Genomic DNA, 26,969 nt, shown 5'->3' on the forward strand with positions numbered 1-26,969 from the left:
ACATGTTATCTTCTATCCCTTGTCACTATCTTTAACACTTTCTTATCAAACCCTTCTGTCTCTCTTTATATTCTACTACAAAGTGAGTAGACCGTTAAAACCAAAAGAGCTTTTAACCAAAAAATTATAGATAGACAGACAGACAGAAACCCACACAGATAGATAAAGAGAGAGAGAGAGTCAATGGTTCATAAAGTGTATTCCCAGGACCAGTAACATCCACATCTTCTGGGAACTTGTTAGGAATACAAACTCTCAGGCCCCCATTTCAGATCTACTGAATCAGAAATTGTGTGTGGAGCCCAGCAGTCTGTGTTTTGCAAGCCTCCCAGATGATTTTAATGCCCACTCAAGTTTGACAACCATTGACCTAAATCATTCTGTTTCTGTTTGATTCCATTGCTTTCTGCACAGAGAATTTTCTTTCTGTGCCTTAATCCTTCTTATGATTATCAACCATTTTATTTGGTGTCATTATTAATTGTTTCATAACTCAATGCCTTACTACCACCATCTTCTTCCTAAAAGGAAAAGAAAAGGTAACTATTTAGCCTTCAAAGGATTTAAAAATTATGATACAGATTTTGTCCCTCCCTACTTACTTTGATTTATTGAAAATTTGAACAACTCTGTTTTAATTTAATTTAATTTACTGGTGTTCATTTTCACAGCCATGGTATAATATAAACCTACTTACAGGTCTGCAAATCTTTGCTCTGTGTTCTGTTTTTAATGGGCAAACAGAAAATCTCCTATCACAGGAAACTACAGGTAGCACAGAAAAAAAATTGATTTTCACAGCACAAATTTCCCAACAACTTGAAAAACATCAAGCAATTCAATTATACTAAAACTGTCATTCTATTTATTTCTCTGTGGGAGAGGTAGAATTCCTATGTCCTGAAGACCAGGGCAGGGAGGAGGAAAGGTGAAATGGGACCTGAGGGGAAAAAAGTGAGATGCTTCTCATTTCAAATGACCACAAAATATCAATATTTCATTTACTAAATGTACTTTTAAATGATTCATTACTCAAATTTAGCAAATGCCTAGGCACTGCAAATATTAAATGACTTTGGTACTTATTAACTTCCCTCCCACTATTTATTTATTTATTATTATTAGATATCGATTATTTCTTTATTATTATTAGAAATTGATTATTTCTTTATTAATTTACACAATTAATTTTCAATCAAAATTTTTAGACATTTTTGAATTCTATATATCAATAAAAATGTGCAACATTTTAGAGGAAAATGTCATTCTTTCTCACGCTGTTCATTATGAGACTTTTTTGTGGAAAGCAAGTCATTCATTTAAATTGTAATGGAAAGCATTTAGTATTTATTAGTGTGTACCAGTTTTGTTACCAAGGGAATATTTTGCAGCTATTGTTCATTCAATCTCACTTTCCTTGGGAGGGAGAGAAATGGAGTCCAGTGAGCCAAAGTCAATGAGTTAAGTCATTGTTTAGCTCCATTCTAAAGGCCTGCTTAGTTTCAATTTAGCCCCTTAGGGTCAATTTAAGATTCTCCAGCTAAGGTTTTTCTCTTTCACTGGCAATAGCTCGGACATCAATTGTTGGGTTTCTGATCATCTTCCACATGTAGGACTTTGGGAGGTATCCATGGTTCTGCTCAGCCAGCATGTGACTGTCTCAGACATTTTTAATGGGACCCTAGAGGTCCCCGGACAGGAACTTCCATTGCTCAGATGCCTCAAAACTGACCCCTTCCTAAGGAACAAGGGCCTTTCATGGTAAAGCAGACTTTCATGGAGCTGCAGCTTCAGATTTCTTCTAGGAACCTATAGTTACATGAACATGGCTATGCCTTCTATCTAGTGCTGGTAGGATTCCTATTTTCTGATTTTTATCTTCACTGAATTCTATCTTTTCTACTCCCTTCATCTTATAGAAGCAGCTCTTTTGTCTCATTTATTGATTAAACCTTTTCTAATCCCAGCTGATCAAGTCCCTTCTTGAAGTCCCTTGCTTCACCAACTAGTTTGGGCTACAGGACAGGTTATTTCACTGTCTTTTGAGAACACTATTTCGACCCCTTAACATTTCTTGAGTCTTCCATATAAATTCTTACCCACAGATCATCTTGCTTTCCATTTCCATAACTAAGCTACAAAATTTCTGGGAAAGGTTACAATACCATATCAAATACCATTTCTCAGTAGGCCTTTCAGACCCTCTTTGTTAGTTTGAAAGCTGCCAGAGTGCAATATACCAGAATTAGAAAGGCTTTTTTTTTTAACATGGGCAGGCACTGGGAATTGAACCCAGGTCTCTCACATGGCAAGCAAGAAAACTCTGCCTGCCAAGCCACCGTGGCCTGCCCTGGAAAGGCTTTTAAAAAAGGGAATTTAATAAGTTACAAGTTACACTTCTAAGCCTAGGAAAATGTCCAAACTAAGGCTTCTGTTCTTGTGGGGGTTCCTCACGTTGCTTCTCCAGGGCTGGTCATCTCTTGGCTTCCTTTGGCTCACTCCAAGTTCTGGCTTGCTTAACATCTCATGGTGACATCTGCTGGGCTTCAAGCATCTACAAACATCTGTATCTCTGTTCTCCAAGACTTGGTTGGCATCTGTGTCAGCTCTTCTCTGAAGTTTCTGTCAGTGCTGTCATTCCTAGCTCTCTCCAAAATGTTTCCTCTTTTAAAGGATCCAAGTAAACTAATCAAGACCCACCTCGAATGGGTGGAGCCACATCTCCATCTAATTAAAGTCACACCAACCATTGGGTGTGTCTCATCTCTGTGGAGATAATCTAATCAAAAGTTCCCAACATACATTAATGAATCAGGATTAAAAGAAACGGCCACCCTGACAAGATTGAATCAACATTAAAACATGGCTTTTCTGGGGTACATAATACTTTCATACTGGCATACCCTCCAATGGACTTTTTATGGCATCACCAGTAAATTCATTGGCTAATCCTCCTGACATGCCCTATCATAATCCCAGCTCCCTTATTCTATGCAGGTAACTTTGATCCTTATTGTCCTTGTACCCTTTCCTGCATCCCTCTCCCCCTTAAAATTTCCTTCTACTATCACCCTTTTCCTTTACAGGAAGCATTACCCATTCAACTTTTCTACATCCCTTGCCCTGACATTTGCTCAGCACTCTTTCTCTATCTCCTCTCTTCCTCTCCATCTCCTGAAAGCTTCCAATAGCTCTACAAGCGCACTCAGTACTTTCCTATGAAAAACAAGATGCAACAGCAAACAAACAAATATCAACTTTCCTGGGGTTTGCAATTCCTTCAGATTCTGATATTCTTTGTTTCTCTTTCAGGACAAATCTATTTTCTCCTGGACCTACTGAAAACTGGCTTATGCTTCATCACTTCATAGAAATTGCTTCCTTAGTGGGCACCAATGACCTTCAATCACCACAGCTAATGAACCTTCTTATTATTCCATTTACTTTTTCTTTCTTGGATGTTTTCTACTTCCACAGACCAACTCCTCATTATGAATTCTTTCTTTGCGTGGCATTTGGGAGACATACCATACTCTTATGGTACCTACTCTGTCTCTTTCAGGAGAGTCACTTCCTTCCCAACTTGCCAAAAGTCAACATTCTGCCAGGTGACTTTCTCCACATCTCTTTTCTCTAGATATTCTCTCTGTTGATCATGAACTCCCATATTTTCAACTATTGCTTTCTTGAAGATAATTCCAAAATCTAAATCCCAAGGGCCTACTGGACATTTCTACCCATATGCTCTAGAGCAGAGGTCAATAAACTTTTTCTGTAATGCTAAAGATAATAAATACTTTAAGCTTTGTGGACCATATAGTGGTGGTTACAATTACCCAACTATGCTGTTGTAGTACAAAAGTAGCCACAAACAGTACATAAATGAATAAAAGTGATGGTGCTCAAAAAAAATTTATTTATGGACTCTGATATCTGAATTTCATATAATTTGCATGTATCACAAAATGTTTTTCTTCTTTTGATTTATTAACCATTTAAAAATGTAAAAATAAATAAACATTGAATCAGTAATCAAAAGACTTCCAATAAAGAAAAGCAAAGAACCAGACTGTTTCACAAATATTCCAAGAAAATTTAACTCCAATTCTGCTCAAACTCTTCCAAAATATTGAAGAGGAGGGAGTACTCTATAACTCATACTATGAGGGCAACATCATTCTCACACCAAAGCCAGATAGAGATACCACAAGTAAAGAAAACTATAGACCAATATCTCTTATTAATACAGATGCAAAAATCCTCAACAAAATATTAGCAAAATGAATCCAACAGCATATTAAAAGAATTATACACCATGATAAAGTGAGATTTATCACTGGTATGCAAGATTGGTTCGAAAGAACCAGTTAATGTAATATACCACACTAACAGAATGAAGGGAAAAAAATGCATGTCATCTCACTTGATGCAGAAAAGTCATTTGACAAAATGTCACACAATTCTTTCTAAAAACACTTAGAACATTAGGAATAGAAGGAAACTGCCTCAACATGAAAAAAGGCATATATGAAAATCCACAGCAAACATCTTACTTAATGGTGAAAGACTCAAAGCTTTCCTTCTAAGATCAAGAAGAAGACAAAGGAGCCCAATGTTACCACTGTTATTCAACATTGTACTGGAAGTTCTTTGCCAGATCAATTAGACAAGAAAAAGAAATAAAAGGCATTCAAGTTGGAAAGGAAAAAGTAAAACTTCCCCTATTTTCAGATGATATGATCCTATACACAGAAAATCCTGAGTGGGTAAAAAAAAAAAAAAAAAAAACACAACAAAGCTTCTAGAGTTAATAAATGAATTCAGCAAAGTGGTGGAGTACAAGATCAACAGCCCCAAATCAGTATGCTTGTATACATAAGCAATGAACCATCAGAAGAAGAAATCAAGAAAAAAATTTCATTCACAATAGCAACTAAAAGATTCAAATATCTAGGAATAAATCTAACCAAGGATATAAAGGACATGTATACAGAAAACTACAAAGCATTACTAAAACAAATTAAAGAAGACCTAAATAAATGCAAGGATACTCCATGTTCATGGATTGGAAGACTTATGCTGCCAATAATACCCAAAGCAATTTATAGATTTGATTTAATCTCAATAAAAATTCCAACAATGTTCTTCAGAGAAATGGAAAAACCAATCATCAAACTTATATGGAAAGGTAAGGGGCCCCAAATGGCTACAATCATCTTGAAAAATAGGAGTGAAGTTGGAGGATTCACACTTCCCAAACTTAAAACCTATTACAAAGCCACAGTAATCAAAACAACATGGTACTGGCACAGGGACAGACAGACAGACCAATGGAGTAGAACTGAGAGCTCAGAAATCAACCCTCTCATTTATGGCCTACTAACTTTTGACAAGTTGGCAAAGACTGCTCAATTGTGAAAGAACAAATGGTGCTAGGAAAACTGGATCTTGATTTGCAGAAAAAATAAAGAGAACCCCTATCTCACACTATAAATAAAAATCAACTCAAAATATATCAAATATTTAAATATAAGAGGGAGAACTATCAAAATCCTAGAAGAAAACATAGGGAAGCATCTTTAAGACTTTATGTTAGGCATGGTTTCTTAGACTTTACACCCAGAGCACAAGCAACAAAAGAAAAAATATAAAATGGACTTCTTCAAAAACAAAAACTTCTGTTCTTCAAAATACTTTAACATGAAAGTAAAATGACAACCTATATAATTGGAGAAACCACATACTCATAAAGGATTAATATCGAGTATATATAAAGGCATCCTTCAACTTAACAAAAGACCAACAACTCAATTTAAAAATGGGCAAAAGACTTGAATATACATCTTTCCAAAGAAGATAGAGGAATGGCCAGAAAGCACATGTAAAGATGCACAGCATTATTAGTCACCAAGGCAATGTAAATCAAAACCACAATACCAATTCACATGCATTAAAATGGTTGCTATTTTCAAATATGAAAAAAAAATAAGTGCTAGAGAGACTGTGGAGAAATGGGAACACACATTCTTTGCTGATGGCAATGTAAAATGGTGTGGCCACTGTGGAAGACAGTTTGGCACTTCCTCAGAAAGCATATATAGAATAACATATGACCCAGCATCCCACTACTAGGTATATACCCCAAAGAAATAAAAGTAGGGACTCAAACAGATATTTACACTCCAAAGTTCATTGTGGCACTATTCACAATTGCCAAAAGATGGAAGCAACCCAAAATGTCCATCAACTGGTAAATGGATAAATAAAATGTGGCATATGCATACTATGCAACATTATTCTGCTGTGAAAAGGAATGAAGTCCTGATACCTGCGACAATATGGATGAACCTTGAAGAATGTTGAGCAAAATAAGCCAGACACAAAAGGACAAATACTGTATGATCTCACTGATTTGAAACAATCAGAATAAATAAATTCATAGAGTCAGAATCTAGAATATAGTTTACCAGGGCCAGGCTGAGGGTGAAGGTGGTGGTGGGAGATGACAGGGAATGGGAAATTAAGTCTTAAAATGCACAGGTTTCCTGTTGGAAACGATGATGATGATGATGGTAGTGAAACACTGTGAATACAATTAACAGCACTGAAATATATATCTGCATATGATTAAAAGGGGAAATGGTAGATTGTATATATGGTAAAAGAATCAAAATTTAAAAAAATCCATGGAATTACACTAGTGAACCCTAAGTTAAACCATGGACTTTAATTAATAGTACAATTATAAAAATGTGCTTTCATCAATTATAACAAATGTTCCACATCAATGCAAGGTATTGCTGGTAGAGTGGTGTGTGAGAATTCTGTAGTTTATGCGTGATTATTCTGTAAACCTGCAAATTATTCAGAAAAAGGAAAAAAAAGAAAAATTTTAAATGTAAAAATTATACTTAGCTTGTTGCTGTACTAAAACAGCAAAAACAGGTGGCAGACTCTCTTTATGCCAACTTGGCAGGTGAACTCACTGCCCTCCCCCCCCCCCATACACACATGTGGGACATGACTCCAAGAGGCGTAAATCTCCCCTGGCAACGTGGGACAGGACTCCCAGGCTTGAGCTGGGAACTGGCATCATGGGATTGAGAAAGTCTTCATGACCAAAGGAGGAAGAGAGAAATGAGAAAAAATAAAGTATCAGTGGCAGAGAGTTGAGAGTTATCCTGGAGGTTACTCTTATGGCTAGAGGGGAGTATCTGAAAATGTTGATCTAGCCTTGATTCTTTTAGACGAATGTATAACTATATAGCTTTTACAATGTGACTATGTGATTGTGAAAATCTTGTGTCTGATGCTCCCTTTAGCCAGGGTATGGGCAGATGAGTAAAAAAATAAGGACAAAATAAATAAATAATAGAGGACGATAAGGGCTTTAAAAATTGGGTAGATTACAATACTAGTAGTCAATGAGAGGGAGGGATAAGGGGATGGAATTTATGTTTTTTTTCTTTTATCTTTTTATTTCTTTTCCAGAAATGACACAAATATCCTAAAAATGATCATGATGATGAATACACAACTATATAATATGCAATGATTGCATACTTTGGATGGACTGCATGGTGCATAAAGATATCTCAATAAAAATATTTGAAAAAAAGAAAATATGCTAAAAAACAGATAATGAATTACAAATGATATTTATTCTTAATGCAGCATGATAACATGGCAATTAATATTAGCTAAAACACACACACCAAAAACAGGTGGCAGGGTGGATTTGGCCATCAAAGCCATAGATTGCTGACCCCTGTTCTAGAAGCATTCTCATAGTTACATGCTCCCCAGCTGTTTACTCCTCTCTCGCCCATAGTGATTTTGTTTCCTAAGACTTTCTCTTTATTTTAACTAGAATGTCATTTAGGGGTTTTAGTGTATTATGTAATTTCCTACATGTACAGATTTCCTCTAGAGTAGGCAAAGGGGAAACAAATATTAATACAGTATACTGATTTCCAGATAAGGAAACTGAGACCTGGGTTGGGATTTGTCTAAGATGTAGAGTTAAGCAGTGTTAAAGCCAAAATTAGAACTCAGTTCTCTGAACTTCTTAGAACAGGACTCTAGATGGTATACCATGCAGTAGTCAGTTGCCTATAATATGTGCTTTATATCTTTCAACACAAGAGAAATAGGAAATCTATCAAGGTTCTTTTCAGATCTGTGATCCTTATTATATTGCATCCCTCACCTCATGCTCCTCTAAGCATGTTCTCTGGTAAGTCAATACTTGGTTATGATGCTCCTCCTTAGCTTAGTTGAGCAGCCAGAAGCCAGTGGAATGGGGGAAACTATGTTTACTAGGGTACAAAGCAAAGTTCCATAGATACAACTTTGAAGTTGGAGTGGGAATGTTCATATATGTAAAGATCTAGGTAGCAACTACCACAGTAATTTTGTCAGTTGCAGAGAGAGTTATAGCTCATATTATATTGAAATTCTTTAAAGCATTTGCTTTTGTGCCAGATGTGTCAGGAGAGAATGGATTACTTTCCCATAGCTAAGGCTTATTTTATCTTCTTAGATCTATTTCCTCAGAGCTCAGAATTCTGTGCCCTACTAAGAATCCGGTAATATCCATTTAGTCTTTATGAGGCCAATAGGACCACAGATCATTTTGTAAACCCCTTTCCTACCTCTACAATTTTAGGAAATTTGAAACATGAATTCACCCTTTGTTCAAAGTCTACCTGTCTGTTTCTTAGGCATGGAACTATTTAGCACTATGTATTTTAACTTTTGTATTTTTTATATTGCTTTGTTAATCTCTATTCTGCTGAAAAAACTGAAAAAAACCTAAATTATACATGTTATTTTGCCTTAGGAAAAAGACAAACAAACTAAATACTAATAAAACAATTCAGCCATTCGTAAGAAACAGTCAGATATGACATCAATTGTGGATATGGAAAAAAAAAAGCCATGAATAGGTGGATATGATTCTACTCTTGTGTCAATTTATACTTAAAAAAAAAAATCAACGATGTTAACCTTTCCTTATGCTTCTTTCTTGTATTGAAGAGAGACCCTAGAAGATATCTAGAATAAGGGCTTGTTTCTTCAGGGTGCATCTGACTATAAGCAGAATTTGGCACTAATTAAAATGGGATTATCACAGGATAATATATACAAGAAATGTACTTCTGAGGTAGGTGCTCTTATTATTTGCCTTTAGTAGACATTAACAAGGTCGGAACAGATTTCCCCTTTCAAAAAACAACTCTTTGAAAAATATGTCTGGTTTTGGTAAGCATATTTTTCTGTTTGAATAGAAGATTAAATTAGCCATATAAATTTCTCTTAATAGAGAAATTCACTAGCAAAAGAAAACAGTTGAAAATGTCTAGAGTTGTGTTTCTGAAGAAAATTACTTTTTGCTTTTATAGGTTAATTATTCAGAATATCAAGGGGAAAAGACCTTACAACAAGACACCTTGTAAAATAATGTTTGTAATAGTAGTATTATAGAGTAGGCTAAGCTACTGTAAGAGAGCCCCAAAATTCAGTGGCTCAAAGAGCAACAACGTTTATTTGTCTCCCAGGTAAACAGTCTGAGACAAGTGCTCTGGCTTGGTGGGCAGCTCTGGCCCACTCAGTCACTTGGAGATCTAGGCTGGCAGAGGCTCTGCCATGACCATGTGGCTTCTGTGTTGCTCTGGCTGTTGCTATTTCTGACTGGGGAAAATGAGGAAGTCCTAGGAGAGGGATTTCCTGTTAAGCAGGTGAGGCAGAAGTTTCTGTAATCACTTGTACTCCTATTCCATTGGCCAGTATCCAGTCACACAGCCACACCTAGCTACAAGGGAGACTGGATAGTCTCTCCATATGCCCAGGAAGAGGAGAAAAATATATACTGTGGTTGGCAGCACTCTCCACCATTAACTCTGATTGTGAATTACAAATTATCAATAATATACATCACAATGTCTCTAGACTATTATACAAACACAATAAAATATAAGAAATAAGTTATTTTTTTCTACTATAAAAATATTCAACAAGGTAAAAACCAAGGTAGGCTTCTTTGATTTCACATCACTATATCAAAAAGATTTTGGTTATCCAGCACATAGGAAATAGCCAACTTAAAAAATGTTCTAAGAGCTGAGAATTTATTTTCTCAAAAATATGCTACTCTAAAATGGCCAGTTTCCAAAATTATTTGAAAAGGTCGAATTTACCTAATGAAGCAAATCTGCAATGAAAAGTAGTGGAAGACAATACTGTACTAACATCCTCAATGGAAGAACACTGAATTAGAAATAATTTTAAAAATATACCTTTATTTAGAAAACTAAGTTTAATTAGAGAAGGATATGGTGGGTGGGGGAGTGGGGAATGAAGCCTTTAATGAAGAATCAAAGTGAAACTTCGAAAAGTATCTTGGCAGTGGTTCTTTAGTTTGAATACGCACTAAAGTGTGTGACTCTGCTTTTTCCTCTCCAAGGTTTATCACCAGCAATGTCCTTATGTTTACCAACCATGAAGTAAAGGTAAATTTTAGGACAAAAATGGGAGGGAGAAAAAGAAATAATGAAGCGCAGTATATTTTATAGATTAACCAGGAAAGCATTTGAAGACAGAAAGGGAGAAAGAAAACATTTCATGTGTAAACACCTCCATGACTACATGAGTATATATAGAGAGAGAAACAGAAAGACAAAACAAACTGGGAGAAAAGGACAAAGTCTGACATATGCATCCTCTCTTAGGGAGATGGAAAAGAACAACTTGGGATTGCATTTTCCCCAAGTTCAACCACCAAGAATTTGATTATTGTCTGCAATGAGGGTCTCTTGTTGGGAAAGGCAGTATGCCAGTTGCCACAGGAGAGAAAGCCCATTGGTTGAGGGGAACTCAGGGCATGACTAACCTCTATTTCATTTTTCTTTAATTGGCACAAGGTCAGTTCATGGTTGAAAATTAAAAAAAAAAAGAAGAAGAAAAACTTATCAAATGGTAAACAGAAGCTTCTTCATGTCAGAAGATTCTTAAACTAGTCTGAAGGGAAATAAAAAGATAAATCTTAACAGGGGCCCAATGAATACATCCAGTCTTAGCCTCTTTGCATCTTTACAGTATACATTTGTGGTTTTTTTTTTTCTTTCTAGCTCATCTATTTTGGTTCAACTTGATCATGACCCTGCTGCTTACAGCCTGCCTTCTGAAGATGCTTGATCTTGAGTAAAAAGGTAATTTTCAGAAGCTTGATCTAGGGATAATTCCTGTATCTTAAATACAGTGGAGGGCTGTCCTCTGTGAGCCTGAGTTGACTGCTCACAGCCTACTGATTGCTGAACTCACCAAGGGAGACCGATTTCCCTGGCTTGACAACTGCATGTACTATAACAATAGAGACATGACACTTGCGCTTCTCAGAAATTTTCAAATTGCTTTCAAAGCAGTACTTGGTCTCATGGTGGAACCACCAACAATAAACCATCACCATGGGTATTGAAGGCCCAGCCCCTAAAGCCCAAACATGGAACAAAGGTTTCTTTAACTTCTGAAAATGAAAGCACCCTTTGAAAATAAACATAAATTTTCAGATTGGCTACAGACTATTTAATCAAACGCTTTTTGTAGTTTCAGAGAATATTAATATAATACCAAATATGTCGGCATAATTTCTCTCACAAATTTCTTTTCTTCCAGCTTATTGCATCATTCATTATTTTGCAGAGAGATAAAAGTTGACAAGACAAGACAGAGAAAACGGTGTGATGTTTAATAAAAATACCATTTAGAGAAGCTTTTTTAAAAAAATGTTTTTTGTTTGTATTCTGTCTCAACTCTTTATTCTGACTCTAATTAATTGCATTATCTTAAGCAAATCTTTGGATTTTATTACTCAACTAGAAAATGAAGGGATTGGATGAGATGAGCGCTAAGATCCCTTCCAGCTCAAGAGGCTGTGATTCTAACTTTTCAAGGCTTAAATTGTGCCAAGACAGAACTTTATTGGCAGTCCGCGATTACAGGGGGATGGAGCATACTGCTTCATGCCTATACAATGCCGCCCTGAGGGCTATCTCACAGCTGTGCTGGTTCTCCCTCTTCAAGGTTGCTTGGGGCAAGGGCAAGTCCAATGATACTCTGTACCCAGCTCTAAAGAGTTTCTGAAAGGCTGCCATGTGACTCTTAAGAACGTTTTCGTACACAATCTGGCCACCCTCTGCCGATTTAACAAAGTGACAAACAGGCATTCACAGTCAGCACCAAGAAACCCTTCAAATGCTACTCTCTTGCTCAGCCCCTGCCCTGCCACACAGAACTCTCATTCACAGCAATAATGCCAAGCTTGGACTCAGATTTCAAATAAAACACTGATTTATTTTTTAAATGATATTAAGACTAGCTTACCAGTATTTTCATCTGCAGTAATAATCTTTGAGTGAGGATGTTTATTGACAGAATGGACCAAAACCAAAACCAAAAACACAAAAGCAAACAGGTATGTGAAGGAAATGTTTCTGTCTAATATTCACGCACTTGAGGGCTAACGGCCACCTCTGGTGCTGGTGCCCATCTCTGAATCATCATTAGGGCATCGAGTCACCTCTTTCCCCCACTTCTGCTTAGAGGCTGGGTTTCTGGTCTCACATTCTACTCTTTGTCCTGCCACAAGATACTGTATAAGGAAAAGAATCTAACCTGAAACTTCTGGTTTGAGTAGCAAAACTATGGAAAATAGCTAACACAAACTGGGGTGCAGTTAATCTTTCAATGTACCCTATTTGGTGAATACTCACTATTAGCATCTCTTTTTATAGATTCAGAAACTGAGGCCCAAACAGATTAAATTAGTTACCCAAAGTCAGCCTCCCCATCACCACTACAGATACCCATGCTGCACACTTCACAGCTTGCTTAGAGTATCCTACAGTGCTCTGTTCTCTTGTCTGAACGAGTGGGGTAAGGGTAGCCAGGAGGATGAAGAAGGGATAAAAAGTGACAAACAGTAGTAGAAGACTTCAATTACTTTTCATTCTCAAATATTCTATCTATCCTTTTAATAACTGTTCTTCCTCAGACTCAGGTGTCTGAAAAACATATCAATTTCCTTTTCATTGGTCTAACAAGACCACTCAAACACCTCTTAGGGGAGAGTAAGTTTGAAAGAAAAGAAAAGAACTCCAAGATATTGTCCATGCTCAAAAAGGAGTATAATTCAGAACTTTCAGATCTTTTCGAAACCCACTTTATCTCTCAATGCACTTTCTCTTCTGCCAATATTATTTCCACATGTACCACAAAATCTGAGGGTCATCTGAAGCCTATTTTCTCTCTTTTCTAGCAATTTGAATTGTACGCATTCATGTTAATTCTGTACTATCTCTAAAATATATCCCAATGAGGGTCTTGAGCTTTCACAATAAAATATTTGTGTGCAAAATTAGTTCCCTCTCCAAATCACCACTTCTTTCCAACTCTTATCTACCAGAAATAAAATCATTAAAATTACCTGCCTTTGACTGCTTCTGCCTTTATCTTCCACTGATTTCCTTTATCTGCACAGCATTCAGGCTTGGGTGTCTTATCATCAAGGTCTCAAATTTTAGCTCCCATATTTTGTCTTGTCTTGCTCATTTTTTTAAATTAATTTTTTTGTAATAACTCCTTTCTATCCTTTATTTATACTTGCATAAAATGGCCAGATGAGACCAGATCTCTCATCTAGTAAAACCCCTTCAATATCATCATGATTGCTCTTTTATTACAAAAGAGAAGGGAGACTGCCATGCTTCTCCAACTTTGATTTAATTTCTGAAAGTTGGATTCTAATAAATAGTGTTTTTGTTTTAACTAATACTTCCTTAGGGAGTATCAGATGTTGAAATTAAAACATGAGGACTAAAAAATAAAAAAATCTCTGCCCTCAGGAGAAGAAAAAAGCTTCCTTTTCTAGGTTCACTCTCTGAAACTACCCAGAGCTGAATTGAGTATTGACTTCCGTCTAGAATCACTGGCGTATTGTGCAGTTTTTCCTTCAGTTTGACATGCTGTCATGACCTCTATTGGAGTGTGGCCTTCCCAGTTTTGAGTATCAAGGGGCAAAAAAGTAGCATGAGGCTATTTTTTCTTATGATATCAACTTTGTCCATTTGTTTGATATAGAGCTCTAGTGACTATAGAACTCACGGGATAGTGACTTTTTGGAAATCAATTGCTCAGAAATTGATATATAAATTGAATGCTAGGAGTGAACTCATAGAATAAAGTATAAAATATAAAAGAGAATTCTGCTTACTGAAGACTATGTTCCTAGTGCAAATTTATCTTAGAATCTTCTCTAACAATTTTATTGTTTGTTTTTTTTTTTACTTGAATTTTGATCTGCTCTTGGGTCATTATTAGAAGTTAGAGCAAGCCTATTCTGACATGCCTCTTCTCTTCCAGGGCTCCCAATTATTCTAATTTATGATTCATATTGAATGTTAGAACTAAAAATGACATTTGAGGTAATTTCATAAGCTATTGCTATAGAAACAATGTATCCCCCCCCCCCCCCGAAAATGTAGCCCTCGTGGAATAAACAGTCTTGCAGGGGACACAGAGGGAGTAGTAGAAGAGGGAAGGGGACTCCCATTGGCCAGCCAGATCCACCAATCAATGCTGGGGTGCAAAGGGGACACGCTATGGTCAAATCATCTGTCCCTCTGAAAGAGATCCAGGAAAGTGAAGAGCATACCCAAGGTCACAAAGCTAATAAAAGTGGAAGAACTCACACTAACTGAGATAAGTAATGATGAAAATTCTTAACTAGTTGGATAAAGATCTGTTCTTTTTGATTCACAATAAGGTGGAAGATAATTTAAAGAAAAGAAACAAGCCACTGTTGAAAATCGGTTTTGTGGCTGGCTAACACAGGCTGTGCTCAGTCAGGTTAGGGAGGGTGAAAATAGATAGTGCAGGAAGGAAGAGATGAGAGAAGCTGACTTTCTCTTTTCTGTTATCTCCAAAGCTTTCAGGTAATTCTGATGGAATGGCACTGCTACAGAAGGGAGATGACTTCAGTATGGAATTGCACCTATTTCTTCCCTACATGCAGCTATACTGAGTATTAAAGTTGGCAGTGGGTTGGGTTGGCAATGTGGAAGAAATGAACGGATTCTAGGGACTTTGGTTTCTTAGATTCCCTTGCAAATATGGCTATTGTAGAGGGTCACTTTTATCAGAGCTTTCCTGCTTTTAACTACTGACAAAACTGTTCAGCCCAATGACTTGCTTTCTGAATCTCCAGGGCCGCCACTCACTTCATTCTCAGTATGTGCATTTCTCTTAGAGTACAGCCTGGGTCATTTTCTAGGATGGTCCCTCACCTGTTAAAGGCACGAAAGACCAGGAATGTCTTTCAAAATGCATATAGTTATGTTAATCATAGTCACTCATGGGTTATTTTTTTAAATTTATTTACCCATTAAATCAAGCAATCATTCTAGAATAGAAAGTTAATCCATTTGTTGGGTGAACAGTCCATGATGAAGATTTGATGCTGCTGGACCTGCCCCACTCCTAATCCCAACTCCTTCATACCCAGGACACTTTGGGCACAAGATGAAAAGAACCTGCCTAACCCAACTCTCAAATTACAGATTCCATCCTGATTTGTTCACCTTGAACCACCTGTGCCCATAATACTCTTCATTCTCTCAGGAACTTCTGATTCTTGTCTCACTCTTTACATATTGCAGCAATGAGTTTGAAGCCAGACTTCCTGGATTTGAATCCCAATTCTAGTGGATTTCCCAAGGAATCTTGGGAAAGTTCCTTAATCTCTTAATGCCTTGGTTTCCTAATCTGTAAAGTGGGTATAATAATAATACCCAACTCATAGGACTGTCATGAGGATTTAAAAAGTTAATATATGAGAAGCACAAAGAACAGCACCTAGTGCGGCATAAGCAGTTTGGTGAAATAGAAAATTATAATTATTAGGTTTTATGAAAGTATCTTCTCACCTAAGAGTCTATGTTTGTAATATAAAAAATGGCAGAAAAGCTGTCTTAGGTGATAAGATAAATATAATAATATTAATGTTCCATGCACTGTACTGAATAATTTACACACATTATTCCATTTAATCTTCAGAACAGCCCTCTGTTAAGCTACTGATGCTATCTTCTCATCCCCTTATTTTTTGCAGATAAAACTCAGTCAAGAGAACTTAATTCACTTGCCCATGGTCATCCATGTAGAAAGAAGCAGAGCCAGGACTCGAATGTGGATCTATCTTGGTAAGTTTCAAATCTCTCTGCGAAAAGGGCCTTGGAGTTCTCTTATTAACAGTTGCCTCACTGTCCATGTGAGTTGGGAAAGTTGTGCTCTCCACAGAGGTTAAAGGGCAATAGCAGGAAGGGAAGGGTCTTTCCTTATAGGTGGCAGGAAGAAGACAATGACACCATCATTGTTTTAACCAGTTCACCTGTTTTCCACTGTGCCACATGGTGCCCATGTGGGCTGCATTGCCAGAACCACTCCTCTACCTCCTTCTCATTTGAGTACAGTATCAGTTAACTTCTCTTTCCCTAGATTAAAAAAAATTAGGATATTTTCCCCTGTCATCAGGGCTTACAGTAGCCAGGATCTTGCCACACCTACACTGACCCACCCATTCTCAGTTGTTGACTTACCTTCCATCAGTCTAACATGGAATCCGCAGAGGAAGGTCTGAGGAGGATGAAAGGCCAAGGAAGGGAGAAGAAACATCCCTGAGGTTGCTGGAGGTAATCACTTACAGCTTTGTCCCCACTTCAGTACCACCTCTGAAGCAGTCTGTTCACCTCCTTCACTCCCACACTGGGCCTCTGAGCCTTCACCCTGCACACAGCAGCCTCTGTGTGCTCCCCTGAAAGGCAGATGAATCAGCACCATGGCCTTTTTTCCCCCAAAGATCTACCAGAAGCACCTATGCTGGGTTTAGCTTATGGAACTAAATTTTAAAGAATAGCATAGGAAGGAGTTTTACTCTACTCCCTTACCACCTGGCCATCATATTTAATTGCCACACTATTAATAAAAATATCATAGAAGCTGAATGTTTGTAATATAAAAAGTGGCAGAAAAGCTGTCTGAAGAATGAGAACTATGGCTCCAAAGAAGGCCGAGGAAGATAGGAATCCTGACGGGAGCAAAGGGTATTTGCTGATGAATGTAAGGAAAGATAGTAAGGCAATACGTTTCTAAGACCAGTGGAAGAAAAGAAATGAGTGGGCTGGCAAGTGGTCCTCAGATATAAATAACAGGACCTAGCCCTTATGACTCCTTAGACCTTAACCCAAGGGTTCCTTTGCCCTAACTCAGACTCTCTGGGTCTACTCTAAATTTTCCTAACACCCTCAGATCATTCCCTGCCAACTACCTTTGCCTCAGTCCCAGAAGACACCATCGGCTGCCACTGTTTGGCACAAGAGGAGGTAAGGGAAGAGGGAGTCTGCAAGCCCACTGCTAGAAGCAATGATATGTTCCTAGCATTCCTAATTGTACTTTGAACAGTTTCCTTTAGAAACATGATATATATATTTGGCCTTTGCAGTACTTTTAGTGGTACGCTTCAGTTGTTACGGAATTATTAAGGGTTGGAATGGGAGCTCTAACCCATATATGACAGTGTTTCCTCATGAAGGGATTCTGTTGGTGCCCTGCCCAGATTCCATTCTGGGGCTGGTACACACACCCTGAGCAGCTGTGAGCATTAGCTGATGACCACCTCTGCCTCCTCTGGGAGAACTGCCCTTATATTTGGGGGAACAGAAGCTGCCTTGCCTAGGGGATACCACCAACCCACAGCCAATACCTGACTGGTACAAAAGGCCAGCCCCTTTGCCTCAAGGGCACCATCTGTGTGGTGCATTTGCTGCTCCAGAGTTCTCAACTGGATCTGGCTAAACTGGTCTCCAGCTGAGACTACATCCTTGTCTAGCTTTATTCCCCCTACCCTAAGATTCCTCCCTAATTCCTTTCTCAGGAAACTCCTTTTCCTGAAACCACTCCCTCTATAAATCACTTGCTCAAGAATCCCTTGTTTTCAGGTTCCACTTCCATGTTACTTGACTTAAGGCACATTTATTCTGCAGAGTACATAAATAATATAGAACAATTAAGAGGCCTTTTATACTCTTTATTGCCACAGAGTAGTCATATCTATCTCTAGGGAGACCAAGGGTGAGATGAGAAGCAACTTGACAGAACCCTCAAACCAAACTTGGCTACACAACCCAATGCAATTTATAGTGTACTCGAGCCTATTTCTAATATCTGCTCTCTTGCTGACAGTAACAAATCACTTTTTATCAAATCAGAAATGAAGACATTCATATTTTAAGGTAATTTTTCTTACTACAGAATATGAAAAATTATTATACTTATTAATATAATTAGCAATGTAGCATTTATTATTAACCAACACATTTGTCATAATTCTTAAAAATGTGGGTAAATGACTAAATTATTCTGTAATAATTATTCTTTCTGTGACAATATCTTAGAATATCTTAGAATTTTTCTCATTTGTTGGCTGCCTTCTTTCTGTGAACTGTAAACTCTGCTATTGAGGATGGCTGGGTCCCTGATAAGGAGACTCTGGTTAATCTAGCAGTGTTATAAAACAGATCAGATTTCCAGCGTACATTTAATAAAAATATAATTAAATACATGAAGGCCAATCAGAACATAATTTAATCTTTCTGCTATGAATCAGAAATCACATCAGGATCATCATTAAAAACCTCAATTATAATATTGAAGAAGTGTAGGGAGATTAGTAAGTACCATTTAGGTTGAAAGAATGCCAGACAGACCAGATTTTAATGCATGTATTTGCAAAACTGGTACCTTACTCACCGTTTTCCTTCAATAGATTTATCTGCGTTTAAACATTTACAGCACCAACCTCCTCTTGTAGACTGCAATAAAAGAACTGTGACTTGTGGGGGTGCAAGAACAGTTCAGTAGTAGAATTCTTGCTTGCCATGCGGAGACCCTGGTTCAATTCCCGGCCCAATTCCTGGCCCATGTACTCCCCCACCAAAACAAACAAGCCAACAAAAACAAAGAAGCAAAAATTCAACAAATGGTGCTGTAATAAGGGGATTCGCACATGGGGAAATAATGAAATGTAACCCCTACCAGCATACACACACACACACACACACACACACACACACACACACACACACGAAAAAGAACTATGACATAATTTTCATGGAGTTATCCTCTCAAATAAGGACCCAGTCTTAACTGAAATTCTATTTCTGAATATATTTGGATGTATTGTTTTAGTATAACTTGCTGTAGTTTTCATTCATAGTTTACACTTTTCTTTCTTTCCATACTGTACTTCATTGTTTAACAAAATATTATTGATCACCACCAGCCCCCATCAGATTACTGGAGGGACTTTTAAGTGGATGCTTTTGATTTGGTAATAAAACATTTTATTTTTTCTTAAGAAGAAAAAAACTTTCATTAAATTAAAAGTTTCTATGGATCTGAGAACTGTTGGTTGTTTCTAAAAAGTCTTTTTAATACTGGTCAAACAAATCACAATATTTATAGATCTCTACAGTGTTTCAGTATATGCACAAGATTTTAACTTAGTAATAAGAATATCATATTTACTTAACACATACATACTGAAGAGGAAAGGAGATACCATATCTTACTTCTTTTTCCTCCAATCTTTTCAGTAACATCAAACTAAATGAAGGATTGGTGGGATAAGCTAAAGAACTCTAAGAGAACCCATTTATAAAAATCTAGAACATGATTAAACATTAGAATAAATAGAATCATATAAGGGGAAATACATCATTGTATTTTCTTATCAGAAATAGGAAGACAATTATATGAAGACAAATATTACTATTGTAACAGTTCCCTTAGTCAGTACTTCAAATTCTTCCTGCTATTAACTCTTAAGGGTTTCCATGATTTTCATGCTAATATTACATCATTGACTAATAAAAAGCTTTTTTTTAAAAAATTTGTTTGTTTTTGTTTTCCCCCATTTAAGTCTAACAAGATATGCCAGTTTCACTATGTGCAAAAAATGTTCTGGAATATCATTGTTATACCTTCATCTGAAATGTTCCTCTTTTCCAGCCTAGCAAACAGCTGTTCATGTTTTAAACTCTAGGCCAGATGTCGCCTTCACTGGGAAGCATTCCTCAGTTTCCTTTTTCCCAAGCAAAACTCAGCCTTTCCTTAATTGTGCACTCATAGAACTTTATATTTATCTCTTTTAGGCCTCTTATATCACCATATTATATTTTTTGTTTATCAGTTGGCAGTTGTGTTTGGCTATCATTAACAGAACTCTTATTTTCCTTTCACATGAAAGAAATTCAAAGGTAGGCAGCTAGGGTTCTTCTTCATTTTTTTTTTGTATGGGCAGGCTCCAGAACTGAACCCGGTCTCTAGCATGGCAGGTGAGAATTCTGCTTGCTGAGCCATCACAGCACCACCCAGTTAGGGTTTGTATAATGGCTCCTTTCATCTTTCTGCTCTATCTTCTGAGAGTATGACTTTTGACTTCAAGGTTGCCTTGATGTCACAAAATTGCTGCTGTAGCTTCAGCTATCACATCCAAGTTCCAGGCAGGAACTTCCAAGGTGAGTCAGCCCTGTCACTCTACCACAACACACAAATAAAGACTTTTCTTGGAAGTTCAAACATCAAATACCATCCACATACTACTGGCCTATACTTAACCACCCCTATCTGCAAGGAAGGATGTGAAATCAAATTTCTTCAGTTAGGCACAACCCCAGGTTTCTATTACTGAGAAAGAAGGGGAGAAAAGGAATGGAAAGACAACCGGCATTATCTGCCTCATTTTCTTTTCTAGTTTACGCTTCCTTATCTGGAATGCCAACTCTTGAAAAGTTGAGATTATATCATATTCATTCTGTAATCCCAGAACCCTAGCACACTGTCATGGTACCTACTCAAATGATGCTTATTATTTGAAGGAAAAATAATGGATATCTCAGCTGTTTTTAAGTTAGGAGGGAGAAGATCAAAGATAGATGTAACAGGTGAATGATAGACATTTGTTTATTCCATTTATATTGCCATTTATTCATTCATTCATTTAACTGTGATTTCAACTACTGTTAACTGTTTCAGTCAAAGGCAGTTCCTGTGTTAGGCATGAGGATATAGCGATGAATACAATATAGTCCCTGGCTTTAAGAAAGGGACAGGAATGAGGCTGGGAGAGCACGGCAAGGGCTATGCTATTTCAGGGCAATATGCTAACAGTACCAAGAATGTCACCTGTTTGAGAGATTAGGGAGTTGCAAGTAGTTTATTAGGATGAAACACAGAGTGGGTAAGAAGTAGGGGGAGGAGCAGAAACAGCTCATCAGAAGCCAAATAATAAGCACTATTACAAGCTATATTAAGTCCATAATGTATTCTTGCCAGCAACACATATCTATTTGTCATGTCAAAATTTTGGTTTCTATGGACCCCTGGGATTTCCTCATGAAGGAATTTCCCAAAACTTTGCCCTTAATGAATTTTGACCTAATGATGATCACTCTCTGGAGACAAGATTCTTGACTAGTCTAAACTCTGGCTGCAACTGAATCCCAAGGGCCTCATCTGAGTATGGATCCCAGTGTCCTATTTTACACAATGTCGTTTCCTGATGGACCAGCTTGGGAAATGCCAGTCTAGTTAGACAATTCTCAGACTTGGCAATATGACACCACTGGCTATCATAAAAAAACCTGACAGGGACTTCCAGTGAAAGGGATTTATCTCCAGGAACTGTAGATGTAAACCATGTTTTTTTTTTTAATTTTGGAATATTAACACTTGGGGTTGCAGTTATATGGATCACTAGATAGATAAAGGCTTATCTAAGTCACTGACTGAGCAACCTTATATTGGTTATCCCAGTGATGATTTGACAAGCAACGAAAATACTTATCTCCTTCCGCAAGTAGCTAGATTCAACTCAATCAGTTTATAATATATATGGTGAGAAATGTATCTATATAAATTCCTTTTCTCCTTGCCTATGACAGAGAAAGAGATGTCCCTCTAACTGTGATCTTGAGTACATCTCTTTCCCCCTCCAATGAAATCAAACCATGTTTTACTTGGCCTCTCTGCAATAAAACAACAGGCATTATTCCCTGAGCAATACACTGTACTGGAAGCTTGATGTACATAGTCATTGTCTTGTTTATCACTGTAATAACCCTAAGAGGTGCAGGCAGGTCAAGTAAAACCCAGGACTATCTGTCTCAGAAGCCCTTTTTCTTTCCATGTGCCATGAGGCCATCAATTGTTCCCTTCTTGAAACTCCTTCCTTCCATGGCTTTCAAGATACTTTTTCCAGAGTCCAACTACTTATCTGGTCAGTGCCCCCCAGGATTTCATGATTTGAGTATTAACTTGCATACTCTGAGTAAGCAATCTCATCTTCCCTGTAGTGTGAAGCCTTATTCATATGACAGTACAAGCCTTCACAAGCCTTTTCCCTTTCCCCTGAGTTTAAGATGTCATTTTTTAATGGTCAACTCTAACCGCAAAAACTTAGAAACCAGTATAGACTCCTCCTCTGTCTTTCATACCAGCCACATTTATTCCTACACTCTACTCTGTAGCAGGATGCAAAACGGCCCCCAAAGATGCTGTTCTAGTTTGCTAGCTTCCAGAATGCAATATAACAGAAATGGAATGATTTTTTTTAAAAGGGGAATTTAATGAGTTGCTAGTTTTACAGTTCTAAAGCCAAGAAAATGTCCCAATAAAGCAAGGATATAGAAATGTCTAATCTAAGGCATCCAGGAAATAAGTTCAAGAAGGTCGATGACGTTCAGGATTTTTCTCTCAACTGGAAGGGCACATGGCGAACATGGCGACATCTGCTAACTTTCTTTCCAGGCTTCTTGTTTCATGAAGTACCTTCAGCAGCGTATTCCTTTTTCATCTCCAAAGGTCTCTGGCTGTGTGGGCTCTCTGCTTCTCCTGGCTCTGCTGTGGCTCTCTTCAAAATGTTTCTTTTACAGGGTCCCAGGAAACTAATCAAAACCCACCTGGAATGGGTAGAGTCACATCTCCCTCTAATCAAAGTTAAAACCCACAACTGGGCAACTCACATCTCTGTGGTGATAATCTGATCAAACTCCCAACCTATAGGTCTGAATAGGGATTAAAAGAACGGCTGTTTCCACAAGATGGATCAGGACTAAAACATGGCTTTTCTAGGGTTTATAATCCTCTCAAACTGGCACAGATGTCCATATCCTAATCCCCAGAAACTGTGAATATGTTAATTTATGCGGCAATAAGGACTTTGCAAATGTGATTAGAGATGAGGATATTATTCTGGATTACCTGGGAGGGCCCAATGTAATCTAAGAGTCCTTATATATAAGAGGGAGGCCAGATGGTCAGAGGTGTTGTGATGATGGAAGCAGAAGTCAGATATAGAGAAAGAGCTTTGAAGATGTTTGGCTGCTGGCATTAATGGAGGAAGAGGCCACGTACCAAGGAATTTGGGCAGCCTCTAGAAGCTGGAAAAGGCAAGTGTGACAGATCAAATCACATCTCTCATAAAGACTTCAAGTCGTAATCCCTGGACCTGTCTGTGGGTGTGAACTCACTTGTAAATGGGATCTTTGAAGATCCTATTAAGATCAGACCAACTGAAAGAGGATGGGCCTTAGTCTTGTATGATGGGAGTCCTTACAAACAATGGACATTGGGACATGGTTCATATTCTAGCTTGCTTGCTGCCAGAAATGGAATGGCTTTTAAAAGGGGGAATTTAATGAGTTGCTAGTTTACAGTTCTAAAGCTGAGAAAATGTCCCAACTAAAACAAATCTATGGAAATGTCCAATCTAAGGCATCCAGGGAAAGATACCTTGGTTCAAGAAGGCTGATGAAGTTCAGGGTTTCTCTCTCAAGTGGAAGGGCACAAGGCAAACGCAGAGTTTCTCTCTTGTCTGGAACGGCACATCATGAACATGGTCAGGGTTCCTCTCTCACCTGGAAGGGCACATGGCAAACACGGCATCATCTGCTAGCTTCTTCTGGCTTCCTGTTTCATGAAGCTCCCCGAGAGGCATTTTCCTTCTTCATCTCCAAAGGTTGCTGGCTGGTGGACTCTGCTTCTTGTGGCTATGTCGTTCTGCTCTGCTCTCTCTGAATCTCTCATTCTCCAAAATGTTTCCTCTTTTATAAGACTTCAGAAACTAATCAAGACCCACCCAAATGGGTGGAGGCATGTCATCACCTAATCCAGTTTAACAACCACTCTTGATTAAATCACATCTCCAAGGAGATGATCTAATTACAGCTCCAAACATTCAATGCTGAATAGGGATTAGAAGAAATGCCTGCCTTTACGAAATGGGATTAAGGATTAAAACATGGCTTTTCTAGGGGACATACATCCTTTCAAACCAGCACAGTTCAGAAGCTACATAAAACAGGAGAAAAGCAGACTGCACAGACTGATTTCTAAGAAATTACTACCAGAATGCTACAGATGCAGAGAAGGTAGGACCTAATAACTTGATTTCTGACTTCTAGCTTCCACGTCATGACCCAATACATTTCTGTTGTTTAAGCCAACCAATCTGTTGTATTTTAATTTAGGAGTCCTGGAAAACTAAGACAGCAAGCCCTAGAGGCTCTAGAAGGTACATTGGCCTACTGATGGCTTGATTTTAGACTTCTGACCTCCAGATTGTTTAAAAAAAAATGCTAGTGTTGTCTAAAGTCACTATATTTTTGCTAATTTGTTACAGCAGCAATAGGAAACTAATATATACTTTCTAAAACATCTCCTGGTTCTGTTCTCCCCTGTTCATTTTTATTGCTCTCCTTCTAAGTCTCTCTCTGGATTCTCCTCTTCTCTGAATCCATCCTAAATTGTTTTCTTAACAATCAAATCTGACTATATTACAGGGTTTGAAGTGAAGGAATACTCACCAAGTGAAGATAAGTTACTTCTGGGAATATAATTAAAAACCAGAAATAAATGTTGTTTACAAATCCAGTCAAGGACATTTGCTGTGATCTCAGGAAAGCTTAACAGGGATGTGATTATAGCGAAGAAAGCTTAAAACAAATTGTACTTTACTTTGAAGAATGCATTAACCAAATGTAGCTGAGAGGGGGAACAACTTTTTCTGGGGTTATCTAGCACTGGATGGGGCAGCATATTCACTGACTTTGGCAGCTACCAGTGAGGTACACTGTAGTGTGGATGTCAGAATACCTCACCAGGTAGGTACCTGGATCCTGAAAAGGATTTTTTCCTAAATTATGGACATGATTATTCAATCATAGTAGGTTTAATCCTGATTTAAATGCTGGTCATGTGAGAGTTGGCTGTCATGAGTCAGTCAACTTGTTCACCCCTGGATGAGTGATAAAATCGAGGTCCTGATCCTTGGGTGACATGTAACTAGATTACTGTTAATTAGAGGCAATTTGTTGTATTTTTATTATAGGAGTAATTACTTATAGTAACTAGATAACTACGTAGCTAATTCAGCTACTTCGTAAATTCCTGAATCTGATTTAACGATAGCCACATTCCTGCTATCACCCTGTTTAAACATCTCTACAAAAGAGGAATGTCACAGAAAAAAGAATAGGGGAAAGCTCTAAGGAAGAAGGAGTGATTAATACTGGCAAATACCAAAAAGGGCACAAGATGGGGATTAAATTTTTCCATTAGATTTAGCAATTAGGCAGTGACTGATGTTGTTTAGGGGAGGGATGATACACTGTGAAAGGCTAACAAGGGAATGAGAGATCAGGAAACACTAACATTAAGGCTAGACAACACCTTTGAGAACATTCTAGTAAGGCTAAGAGAGGATCTATGCCTTACAAAGTAGCCCTTAAATAACATTTCCTTAGGTTTTGCCTTCGGATTACAGAGAACGCCTCATCCCCAAATCCTCCAAATGTTGACTAGCCAAATTTGAATCTTACCATTTCTCTAGTCAACCCATCTCCAAGGTAGGGGAACTAATGAGCTGTGAAAGGTCGGAAAATAAAAGGGCAGAAACACAACAAAACAAATCAAGCCCTGAGTAAGGTAAGCTGTAACAGTTGTGCTTCAAATTTAATATTCTTGTATTTATGAGAAAAGTGAGTCCTGTAGAACTGAAGGGGGGCATTTATAATTAAGAAGCTTTCTTGCATCTTTTCCATTATCTTCACCCCATTCCAAATTAACTTCTGGGCTGAGTTGTGGATATGCGTGGGCACAAGCCTGGACCAAAGACTGAATTTTGTTCAGTGGCTGCAGTTAACCGCATGTAATAGAAGTAATAGCGCAATAGTAAAAACGACGTATCTGTATTTCTAGATGAAAACACTGGTTTTTTTCCTTGACTATTTTTAAAGGTGGATGAGAGAGAGAAAAAAAAGAGAGTTCTTCTGAATCTGAGCCCAGGTCTTTCTAAACTTTTGTTACTCACGTCTGATTCATCCGCAGTGTTTTTTCCTCTCCTGCCTCTGTCACTGCCTGCTGTGAGAAGGGGGACGCTGAATCACAGCCACTCCAGATGAAAAGCAATTCAAATCCAAGCCTGGGGGGATGGAAGGTTTTTTGTTTGTTTGTTTTTTCTCAATTTGTGTCTGTGGTAAAAGCTTACTAATTTCCCGGGTGACCGTGGAGAGCAGTTTTACAAGTCGCATCCCGGACTATGGAAGATTTTACTCCAGTGAGTGTCAGGCATTGGTTTTCTTCACCATTTCTGGCCGTAGCGATGCGGACGTGGGCCGCAGGCCGACTGGCCAAGAGTGCGGTGCTAGACAGAGGGCCCACGGCTGGTTGGAGCCGGGTGGGCCGGGTGGGCCGGGTGGGCCGAGCGGCCCGGCCGCTCTCTCCGCCGCTTTAATAGCTCCCACAATGCAGCGCTGGCGTCCCAGTTCCGTTACAATGTCCCTCCTGGCGCAGCAGCG

The 26,969-nt window shown here is 38.1% G+C and overlaps 1 long non-coding RNA gene across 1 annotated transcript in view; it reads right to left on the minus strand.

Annotated features, from left to right (window-relative positions):
• Positions 1 to 26,969, minus strand: part of LOC143691604 (uncharacterized) — a 228,276-nt gene extending 201,307 nt beyond the window's left edge. The window contains exon 1 of the long non-coding RNA XR_013179597.1: positions 26,483 to 26,969. This is a non-coding gene — a long non-coding RNA (uncharacterized LOC143691604). The remainder of the gene's footprint in view (positions 1 to 26,482) is intronic.

Source organism: Tamandua tetradactyla, chromosome 7 (assembly GCF_023851605.1).
Source record: "Tamandua tetradactyla isolate mTamTet1 chromosome 7, mTamTet1.pri, whole genome shotgun sequence".
NCBI lineage: Eukaryota > Metazoa > Chordata > Mammalia > Pilosa > Myrmecophagidae > Tamandua > Tamandua tetradactyla.